Source organism: Peromyscus leucopus, chromosome 9 (assembly GCF_004664715.2).
Source record: "Peromyscus leucopus breed LL Stock chromosome 9, UCI_PerLeu_2.1, whole genome shotgun sequence".
Taxonomy (NCBI): domain Eukaryota; kingdom Metazoa; phylum Chordata; class Mammalia; order Rodentia; family Cricetidae; genus Peromyscus; species Peromyscus leucopus.
In genome coordinates, this window is record NC_051070.1 from 76,461,679 (window position 1) to 76,472,657 (window position 10,979).

The 10,979-nt window shown below is 45.2% G+C and overlaps 1 pseudogene; it reads left to right on the forward strand.

Annotated features, from left to right (window-relative positions):
* The first annotated feature begins 2,571 nt into the window (after positions 1–2,571).
* LOC114695961 lies at positions 2,572–5,648 on the forward strand (annotated as a pseudogene).
* The last annotated feature ends 5,331 nt before the right edge of the window (positions 5,649–10,979 follow it).

Here is a 10,979-nt window from a genome sequence, read left to right on the forward strand (position 1 = left end):
CTCCACAGTGGCCATGTTCTAATAAGCCGAGGTCAAGTTCTCTGCAGCATCTTGAGTGTAGCTGTAGGATCTTTTGTTTAAAACAATTTAAAAACCTATATCCGTTTATGTTGTGTGGGGGAGGCGCACGCATGCCACAGTGTGAATGCAGAGGTCGGAGGATAACTTGTGGGAGTCGGTTCTCTCCTATGTGGGTCTCAGGAATCAGACTCCGGTCATCAGGCTAAGCAAGCATGGTTACCTTTAGAGTAATAGTCCATTTTCAATGGACCGTTACTGTGGGTTTGGATGTGTGTGGGCATGCCTGCCACGCTGCCCATGTGGAGGCCAGAGGACACCTTTGTGGAGTGGATGATCTCCTTCCACTTTCATGTGTGTTCTCAGATATTGAACTCAGATCAGCCTGGCTTGTGCAGCAAGTGCTTTTACCCACTCAGGCATCTCACTGGAGCCAGGGACAGCTTCCTCAGGGAGCTCCAGTCTCCTGTGATGATGGGTCAGAGGGAAGTCGGTCTAAATTGACCTTGTCAAAGTAAAGTGGCAGCTTCTGGAAAGGGGAAGGAGTCAGAATACTAACATCCTTTGCTTAGAAAGTAGGAGGTCAGTTGGCTCTCTGTAGTGACTAGAACAAATGTTAAGACTTCATCTGTTGATTGAAGATATTTGCCCTGAGAAGAATTAAGAAAAGTGCTATCAGTATAGAGGATGAGGGCTGAGTAAGAGGGTTAATTCCCGTCTTTAGTAGTAGTAGGTTAAGTCTATGTCCTAAATTAATTAGTAAGAAGTAGCAGTAAGGACGTCTGGTCAACACTGAAAGCTCAAACAAGAAGGACTAGTTCAAAGCTGGTGCCTTATGGGGCCGGAATGATGGTTCAACATTGGCTGCTCCTGCAGAGGCCCTGGGTTCTGTTCTCAACCCTGATGTGGTGGCCATCCACTTGGAACTCAGGTATCAGGAGATCTAACACCCTCTTCCGGTCTCCAAGGACACTTAAACACACATGAATACACACACAAGAAGACACACAGACACATAAATATATTTAAAAAGCAAACAAGAGTTGGTGCTTTAGAAGAGCAGAGTCAGGAACGGAACTGTGGCTTTCTGTTACAAGCTAGCTCATTGTTCACAATGATGCTTAGCCCTATGTGTGCAATATGAGTAATAGTGAACATGCCTATACCAAGGTACGTGAGTCTATATTCTAACTATCCACGAGTACATATTTAAAAGTCTGTCAGAGGTGTAGTTCGAGAAAACTGGCAGAGCAGAGAGTGTCTCAGTTCACGTGAGAAGAAAACACACTGAGGGATGGTGAGTCGGCGGCTCAGTAGGTACAAACTTTACTTTCCATGCAAGCCTGGAGACCTGAGTTTGACCCTGGGGCCGATATAAAGGTGGAAGGAGGGAACCTGTTCCACAAAATTCTCCACATATGCATCACAGCTGCATACTACATACATCCACCCCACCCCACCTCCCACATATACACATATACACCTACATATGCACACACCTACACCCCCACACACCCCTACACACAGACATTCACACATACACATACACACATATACACACATACAAATATACACCTACAGACATATGCACACACCTACACAGCCACATACCTACACACACCCCTACACAGACATTCACACATACACACATACCTACACACACACATATACACATATACACCTACATACACATATTCACACACATATCTACACACATACCCCACACTCACCTACACACACAGACACATACCTACACACATACACACATGCCTTAACAATCATCCACACCTACACACAAACACACACAACAGCCCCCATACCTACACACACATACATATTTACACACCTGTACACACAAAACAATGAATAAAAGTCAATAGTAAAAGAAAACACATTGAGTTCATGCACAGCACTGATGGACTTAAGAGAGAGAAACAGATGAAGCAAGCATTAATGTTTACGGGATCCGCATGCCATTACCAGGGTGTGGAAATCTTTTTTTTTCAAGTTTTTTTTCAATCTGAAGATACAAATTTAAATGTTAGTTCTTCTTCCCTTTCTGCATTGAGCATTTTACCATCTTTGAAAAACAGAAAAATCTGATGATGCAAAGGAAGACTCAGAGGGAAGAATGGACTGCCCATAGCAGAGGACCAGGCAATGGCTGATCAAGTCCAGGAGAGTGAGGGCCAACAATCAGGCAGTTAGTGTTAGCCCCGGCTTTGGTGAGAGATGCTTCTCTTTGCAGAGGGCAACAGTTAATCCAGAGTGTGGGAGTCCGTGGGAGTCCAGCTCCGATCTGCTCCCACCTATCGAAGGGTTCTTGGGTGGAGGAGAGAGGAATGAGAAAATATTAGAAAGATAGAAGGAGACAATAGGAAAGACAGATGCAGGATAGCTTCAGGAGGGCCCTGGGTCAACACCCAGCTGCCCAAAGCTTTATTCAAAAGGGCTTTTTATAATATGCCAAGGGGAGAGGCAAAAGATCTCTCCCTTGCTAGATGAAAGCACACTGTAGAGCCAAGTGTAGACCCTTCCAAACACTTTGTAACCATGCCCCTGGCAAAATCATCCCATTATTCAGCCCTGCTGGGTAAAGCAAGCTCCGATTCTCTGACCCTGAGTCAGGTCTCACTGGGAAGCCTCTATGGGCCACCACTAACTGGTAGAAATGCTGGAAGAAGTGACTGTCGAGTGCTCAGCCTTGAAGCAGACATTCAGTTCATCCCCTCCAAGACTCAGAGAACATTACGGAGAAGGGGGCAGAAAGAATGCAAGAGCTGAAGGATGGGGAGGAGTGCTGTGAGATGCTGTCTGCTGGACATGAACTAACAGCAGCTGTGGTTGCCTGCCAAAGAGGGGTCTCATCAAGGGTAGAGAAAGTGTCTTAGTCAGGGTTGCTATTGCTGTGAAGAGACGCCATGACCACGGCAACTCTTATAAAGGAAAACATTTAACTGGGAATGGCTTACAGTTTCAGAGGGTTAGTCCATTATCATGGCAGCTTGCAGGCAGACATGGTGCTGGAGAAGGAGCTGAGTGTTCTACATCTTGATCTGAAGGCAGCAGGAGACTGAGAGCCACTAGGTAGGGTTGAGCTTCTGAGACCTCAAAGCCTGCCCCCAGGGACCCACTTCTTGCAACAAGGCCACACCTACTCCAACAAGACCACACCTCCTAATAGTGCCACTGCCTATGTATGGGCCAAGCATTCAAACACATGAGTCTATGGGAGCTGTTCCTATTCAAACCACCATATAAAGGGTTCACGAGCCTCACCCTTCCTGGTGGAGCCTTTTGGTGGTGAGTAGTTGTGGGAGAGAGGGAGTCATTTTCTTCAGTGGACTAGCCTAAGTTCCCATGTTCCAGCAAATAACCTTCCCCACCCAAGTTAAACAGCAGGACAGGGCTGGAGAGATGACTCAGCAGTTAAGAGCACCAGCTGCTCTTACAGAAGACCCTGGTTCAGCTCCCACACCCACATGGTGGCTCATAATCATTTGTAACTCCAGCTGCAGGGGACCTGACACCCCTTTCTGGCTTCCTCAGGCCCCAGATACACATGTAGTGCACAGACATACATGTAAGCAAAACCACTCATACACATAAAGTGAATCTTAAGACACATACACACACACACACAAACACACACACACACACACACACACACACACATGCATGTACGCACGCACGCACGCACGCACGCACGCACGCACGCACGCATGCACAAAACCCAACCAACCAACTCTGCAGGCCAGAAGAAAACAAACGGACATGAGAAGAGAGAGGAGGCCTTGCTGGGAAAGGGAAGGGGTTTAGCAGGGAGAGAGCGGAGGAAGGAGGATGAGGGTAAAAATGTATCATATATATGGATGAAATCATCTAAGACGGGTAAATAAAAGAAATCTTAAAACTTGCTTCTCTGCCTTTTGTCTAAAATCAAGTGAAAAATCAATTTACAGCCACTTTTAAATGTAGAGTTACTACAAAATCATGTTCGAAATAGTATTTAGACACGTAAGAACTAGAGTAACAGATGTCCTGCTCTTTGAGTGACCTGTCTGTGTCTTGTCTGACAGAGTTTGTGACTGGCCTGGTGGCTGAGAAGTTCAGGCCTTGCCCAGAGGCACTGAGTGAGTGGGCAGGCAGAGGCGACTTGTCGCCCGTCTGGAGCTCTTCCGAAGAGAAGACGCTGGCGGTTCCTGACAAAAGGCGAGGTTGGCACTTCTGGGTCAGCCGATAATGTTTTTTATTGATTGTGTTCAGTGTGTTGCTTCAGGCTGCCCCTTCGAGATGGCTAATAATATAAGATAATCTGATAGCTGTTAGTGTAAGTCCAATACTTTCTTTTTCACTTGTTTTGACTAGTAATTAATCTTGTTGAAAACGTGCATGACAGGGCTGAGGATGTAGTTTGGTGACAGAAGACATTCCCAGCAATGGGTCTGTAACACCACAAAACCAAATACGTTCCTCATTTATTAGTAGTATTTGCTGACTGCTTAGCAAGTGAGAGGCACTGGGGCCATTAGTGTGTGTGTGTGTGTGTGTGTGTGTGTGTGTGTATACATATATATTAGACAGAGTCTCATGTAGCCCAGGCTATCTTCAAAATCACTATGTAATATCACAGATGATCTTGAAAGTCTGACCCTCCTGTCTCTACCAACTGAATGTTGGGATTACAAGTGTGTGCCACCACATCTGGTTTATACAGGGCAGGGGATCAAATTCAGGGCTCTATGCATGTGAGGCAAGCATTCTAGCAACTGAGCTACTTCCTCAATCCAAGCAGCCATTAAAATATCATCATTCCCATTTTACAGATGAGTCTGCTTAGAAAGGTGAGGGCTGGCATGTGGCTAAGTGGTCGTCGCCCTTGCCTGGCATTTGCAAGTCCCTGGGTTTGATCTCCAGCTCCGCAAAGCCCACGATATCTGTAAGGGAGCTGGAGGGATAGATCAGTGGTTAAAAATTCCTGCTTCCTGACAGGAGACAGCCACCGTGCCTAGCTGGAATGGCTTGCTCTGAAGAAGCCCCACTTCTTCAGGGACTGGCAGGATCGAGAGAACACTAGGTTCAACCAGCCGGTGTGCACGGTCAGCAGAAGGTCTGGCAGGAGGAAGTGCTTTGCATGGCCCCCTGCCCTGTGTCCTGCCCCTTCAGGCTTGTAGTGAGGTGCCCTAAAGTGAGATTCCACCCCAAGGTCCGAGCTGGCAGAGGCTTCAGCCTGGAAAAACTCAGGGTGGCTGGTATCCGTAAGAAAGTGGCTGTCACCATTGGCATTTCTGTAGACTCAAGGAGATGAAACAAATCCACAGAGTCACTACAGGCCAGCGCGCAGTGTCTGAAGGAATACTGCTCCAAGCTCATTCTTTTTTCCAGGAGGCCTTCTGCTCCAAGAACAGAGGCAGTTCTGCTGAAGAACTCAAAAAAGACCACACAGCTAAGAGGACCTGCGATGCCCATCTGGAATGCCTTACAAAAAGGAGAAAGCCAGATTCATCACAGAGGGAGAGATGCACTTTAAAGGCCTTCGCCAGTTTTCTTGCCTAGCTCCTTGGCATCCGAGCAAAATGGGTGAAGGAATCCGGGAAGCTGCAGAACAAGATGTTGAAAAGAAACAGTAATACGCTGTTGGAGTAATACATTTTCAGTAAATCAAAAACAGAAAAACAAAATAACAACAACCCTGAAGCGTGATCCTAATTAATCAATAAAAACCAGGAGTCAGATATTGGGGTAAAGCTGAAAGATAAAAGAAGCAAAGGAACGGCCACAGTTACTTCTTACCTCTCTGAATCCTCAGACCAAAAGGAGGGGCTGAGATCCTGTTTCCACCTGCCTTATATTCATGTCTCTACCTCCCAGTTGTGCTGGGATCAAAGGTGTGAGCCTCCCAAGTGCTGGGATTAAAGGTGTGAGCCACCACTGCCTGGCCTATATGGTTCACTAGTGGCTAGCTCTACCCTCTGCTCTCCAGGAAAGCTTTATTTGTCAAAACACAAACAAAATATCAGACCCCCCCTCCAAAAAAAAAAAAAAAAAAAGAAAAACCAAAACTTACTTTTCTTCCAAAAGACCAGAGTTCAGTTCCTAGCATTACAGCATACATAACACATAGCTAACAACTCCCTGTAACTCCATCTCCAGGGGGTTGATGTTCACTAGCACCTGCACTCACACACACACACACACACACACACACACACACACACACACAGGCACACATACAAAACACCAATAAAAACTACCCTCTTTCAAAACTAGAAAGCTACGTAGTTTTTCAAATGTCAAATCACTTATGGTGTTCTCTTTATCTTAGATTTTTATAAATACAGAGTAAGAGAATGTGTCTTAAATGCAAAGAGTCAGGTAAGGTGTCTGTCTACACTTAGTACAAATTCAGAGTTCTGGTATGTCTGAGATTGTCCTAACATGACAGTAAACGTTGGACTCTGTTGTTAAGGTATTTTACCAAATTAACTAGATAATAATAATAAGCCATTTGTCATTTTGGAGACAGAGTCTCACTATTTTTCCTTGGCTCTCCTGGAACTGGTTATGTAGCCCAGACTGGTCTAGAACTTCCAGAGATCCATCTACCCCTGCCTCCTGAGTACTGGGTTTAAAGGTGTGAACCATCAAACCTGTCAAAAGCCATTTTTAAAAACTGGCTACATAAAGAACATGAGGTCTCTCTCTATATACAGTGGAATAGTATCTGCTTCTGGAAAATAATGAAATCTTACCATCCGGGACAAGGATGAAACTTAGGAATATTCTGTTAAGTGAAATAAGCCGACAAAGAAAGAGAGAAAGAAAGAAAGAAGGAAGGAAGGAAGGAAGGAAGGAAGGAAGGAAGGAAGGAAGGAAAGAAAAAGAAAGAAAGAAAGAAAGAAAGAAAGAAAGAAAGAAAGAAAGAAAGAAAGCCCCACATGGCCTCACTCATTGTGGCAGTTTGAATGAGAATGGTCCCTCAGAGGCTCATATCTTTGAATAGTTGGTCCCCAACTGGAACTGTTTGGGAAGAATTAGGAGGTGCAGCATTGGAGGAAGTGTGTCACTGGAGGTAGGCTTTGAGGCACCGGCTATTTCCAGTTGGCTCTCTCTCTGCCTCTTCTCTGAGGATCTAAGCTCTGAGCTACTGTTCCAGTGCCATGCTCCCTGCTGTGACAGCTGACAGATTTCTGAGGCAGCACACTGAGACAGAAGACAGAAAGAGACTGGAGTCTGGCCTCAACTGATGAGACTGTTGATTAGCACATGCATCGAGGGGCGGCCTCTCTCCCATGAGGAATGGAGGGGTCTGCCAGGGGAAAAAGCTGACTGGGACCTTTTATAGGGACAGGGGAGGGACTTGGAAAGGAGGAACTTGTTCCAGCTCTAGGGAGCTACATGTCTCTCCTGCAATTTTTCCTTCAGAAAGTGTTTGCCCAAGGCAAGGTAGGGCTATTTTGTCTCAGTGGGCATTCCTTTCTGGCACCTTATCAATAGTTATAGACTCAGTTAATGCTCTAGAACCATGAGCCCAAATTAATGAGCTTTCTTTTATAAGTTTCCTTGGTCATGGCGTCTTATCACAGTAATTGACAAATAACTAAGACACTAGAATATGGAATTTTAAAGTGATCTCATAGGAGTTGAGAGTAAAATGGTGGTTCCTAGAGGCCAGGCAGAGGAGGGGAGGAAGATTTAGGGAAAGGTAGCCTTAGAGGTATGAAGTTACGGTGTTATCTTATGGATACAGGAATAGGTTCGTTTTCTCAACTGATTGGACAATTAAAGGGCAGAAAAAGTTTGAGAGTCAAACAAAGCCAAGGTTTCTTCAAAGAGAACAGTTCTGTTAGGGCTTCAAAGAGAACAGCTCTGTTAGGGCTTAAAAGAAAAGCCCCAGAGCAGGCAGGCTGTAAACCTCAGCAGCTGCCTGAAAGAGAAGAGAGAAGAGAAGGAAAAGGCCATCTCCTGAGTTAAACCAGCATGGAGGTCACAAGGTGAGGGAGGAATAAAGCCCAATGTGTTAGGGAAAGTGTAATCAGAAAAGAAAAGAAACAGCTTTTTTTTCTTTCCCAGAAAAATGGGCTGGCTTATGAAGCAGCATGACCACACTCAGTGAGACTGAGCTGGATGGGCGGGAAGCCGGGCGGTGGGGTGGTGGTGGTGGCGCACGCCTTTAATCCCGGTACTCGGGAGGCAGAGGCAGGCGGATCTCTGGGAGTTCCAGGCCAGCCTTGGCTACAGGTGCAAGGCTACACAGAGAAACCCTGTCTCCCCCCCCCCAAAAAAAAATCGGAATGTGGGAGGGAATTCTGGGAGGGGAACGTACAATATCTCATTATAGGGATAATTATTCCACCTATCTCTTTAGAATGGCTTAAGGCAGTGGTTCTCAACCTTCTAATCCTGTGACCCTCTAATGCAGTTCTTCATGTTGTGCTGATCCCCAACCATAAAATTATTTCATTGCTGCTTCATCTTGCTACTGTTATGAATCACAATATAAATATCTGATATGCAGGATATCTGATATGTAACCCCCAAAGAGTTGCAGCCCACAGGTTGAGATCTATTAGCTTAAGGTGAGCCTGCTTCCCTGGGAGTGTTCTTTTGGCCAGGTGATTGACCTGCCCAGATGCATTAACTTATTTTGGGTAGCTTGGCATGTTAGGACTCCATCCAGGCCAGGGAGTTCATCCTCTTGACCAGAAGGAGCTGGTGTCCTTTAATGGGTCTTTACTGTTGCACTGTCAGTTACAGCTGGATGACAAGAAGAAGTTCCTCGGGGCCATAATACGACATGCAGCCCGTAGACAACAATAACGCACTGCCTTCTAAAAGGCTACATGAAGCAGTCCTGAGAATTCTCGCTATAGAGGAATAATAAATGGATGGATGTGATGGTGCACACTTTTAATCCCAGCATTCCTAATGCTGAGACAAGCAGACCTCTGTGTGTTGTAGGCCAGCCTGATCTGCACAGTGAGTTCCAGGATAGCCAGGGCTACATAGTGAGAAATAATACATGTGTAAGGAGAGGAAATAGTAAATATTTGAAGACAGCTGGTTTGCATGCTTTAAACATTACACAATGCGTACATGTATTAAAACATTTTACTTTTTGGATATGCACAAATTTTGTTTTTATATATTGGAGGACAAATTTAATTTATTGAAAATTGAATAACAAGACCAGGCATAGTGGTGGAGGTCTTTTAATCCCAGCACTTGGTGTTGTAAAATGGCATTCTTGAGAGGCCTTGGCAGGTTTAGGACAAGGTGGTCCTGGGTGAGGCATGCCATGCAGATGTGACATCCAAGTAGAAAGTTTTATTATTAAAGGGAGAGGGGAGAAGAGAGAGACAGAGACAGAGAGAGAGGGAGGGGAAGAGAGAGGGAAGGAGGGAGGGAAGGAGAGAGAGAGAGAGGGAGGGAGGAAGGGAGGGAGGGAAGGAGAGAGGGAAAGAGGGAGGTAGTATTACCTCTGGAGAGATGGAGGACAGAGAGAGGGTGAAGGGGAAGGAGTCTTTTTAAAGGGACTGTAGGATGACGCCAGGACGCTGGGTGGGCCAGGGTATTATCTGCTTATTGGGCAGGATTCCAAGAAGTGCATCTGAATGCTGACCTTTGGGAGGCAGAGGCAAGTGGTTCTCTGTGAGTTTGAAGCCAGTCTGGTCTACACAGTGAGTTCTAGGACAGCCAGAACTACATAGTGAGACCCTGTCTCCAAAAACAAACAAACGAACAAACCCGCCAAAAGAACAATATGTAAATGCAAAGTGGCTGCCTTATGAAATATTTACAAAAATAAAAGTAAAATAGAAACATGACAGAAAGTTTTGCTGTAGTATGGGAAAATGTAGAAAAATGGCGAAATAAAATGTAGATGATTGGGGGAAGGTAATAAAGTAAAGGCGAAGAAAATGTTTGGATAAAGGTAAACATTAAAAAGAAACACAGCAAGCTAGGCATGGTGGGCTGTGGCACACACCTGTAATGGCAGTACTCATTGGAATGAGGCTGTGATATGAGGAGTTCAAGACCAGCCTGGGCAGCGTAGGAAGACCCTGTCTTGAACAAATCAAGCCAGAACCAATCAACAACCATCCAACAAAAATCCCCAAACGAGGCTGGCAAATGGCTGAGCACTCAGGGTAAAGGCACTTGATGCCTGATGACCTCAGTTCAATGTCCTGAACCCATGTAAGGCGGAAGGAAAGAGCTGACCCCACACAGCTGTTCTAGACCTTCACACGTGCACTTTGGAACATGCGCCCCTCTCCCTCGGGTCACACGTGAACACACAGTAAAAAATTCAATAACTTAAAAAAGCGAATAGAAAAATATAGACGTACAAGAAAATGACTGTAGCCGGGCGGTGGTGGTGGCGCACGCCTTTAATCCCAGCACTTGGGAGGCAGAGACAGGAGGATCTCTGTGAGTTCGAGGCCAGCCTGGACTACCAAGCGAGTTCCAGGAAAGGCGCAAAGCTACACAGAGAAACCCTGTCTTGAAAAACCAAAAAAAAAAAAAAAAAAAAAAAGAAAGAAAATGACTGTAAAAGGTGAAATTATGGGAGGTTTAAATCATTTTAAGATAATTGTTATTTTTCCAATAACAACGTCTTATTGGAGCCAGGGAAATGGCTCAGCTGGTATGGGTACCTACCACTGAACCTGATGAAGAATTCAGTCCCTGGAGTCCACACAGGAGAAGGAGAGAACCAATACTCTCTCTCTCTCTCTCTCTCTCTCTCTCTCTCTCTCTCTCTCTCTCTCTCTCTCTCTCATCCTTACTATCTCATTATTAAAATATGATAAGCTTGTTTATCAATCACAAATAAAACCCCTACTTAATGGATAGCAGAGTAAATGTCCTGTCTGTAGGGATTCAAGCAGTACAGGTTTGCTTTCCTTTTAAATCAGATGTGGAAAGGATAAAGGGATTTAAAAGTGAAGAATATT